This window comes from Habropoda laboriosa, unplaced genomic scaffold, assembly GCF_001263275.1.
Source record: "Habropoda laboriosa isolate 0110345459 unplaced genomic scaffold, ASM126327v1 scaffold175, whole genome shotgun sequence".
Lineage (NCBI taxonomy): Eukaryota > Metazoa > Arthropoda > Insecta > Hymenoptera > Apidae > Habropoda > Habropoda laboriosa.
In genome coordinates this window covers 1,109,878-1,110,792 of record NW_017100347.1, presented here as the reverse complement: position 1 = coordinate 1,110,792, position 915 = coordinate 1,109,878, and positions in this window count along the sequence as shown.

Genomic DNA, 915 nt, shown 5'->3' with positions numbered 1-915 from the left:
CTTTTTATTTATTGATGTGCTTGGACGTATAATTGTAGCATACACGACGAGAATATTCATTTCAATTTATTCATGCGTACATATTCAATAGTAGAATCGAAGTCGAATGTCGTCTAATAACGTATAGAATACTCCGGGCAACGATTTCAATGAAAAAAAGTTTAATGTATGAAAGAGGATATTATATTAAGAATCTATTGCTCGGATTATTTCTTACTTTATTTCAAATATATTCAGCTTATACAAAAAAATGTTGGTAATCGATTGGTTGAAGTACAATTGAAATTCACACGTATACAGGGTGTTTCATAAATCGTAAATTAGTTGTTTATGCAAGATTTAGTAATGCAGTGCGCTAATCATATTTTAGCATTGTTTCGTATTGAATGTATCATAACCTGCAGTAGAAATCGTTTCATGAATTTATTACATTAATACCTGTTTTTAGCTGTTAAAAAATTTGCATAAATAGATATTTTATGGTTATCTGGTTGCGCTTTCTTGTATTTTTGTGCATGAGCCTGGAAATTATTTAAACATCACAGTAATATGTTGTTGTTGTGTGTGTGTCAAATTCTTTCTATTGCATCGAATTATTGGCTCCTACTTGAATTATTACAATTTCATAATTCTTAAAAAAGAAACCAAAGTAGTACAGTACCTCACGATAGTATTGTGAAGGAATAGTGTTTTATTAATCTTCGAGTTAGTACGCCGTTTTAAGCCATATACACATGCGAGTGACCACGGAAAATGCATTGTTATAAACTACTCTTAATTTGCGAAGGAAAACCAAGTCATTAGAAGTGTTATTGCCTCACTGAATTATGCTCTATACAAAAATTTATTATTAACGCAATTATTTATTTTCATAATATTATTATTTATTTTTTGTTACTTAATTTTTTTTATATT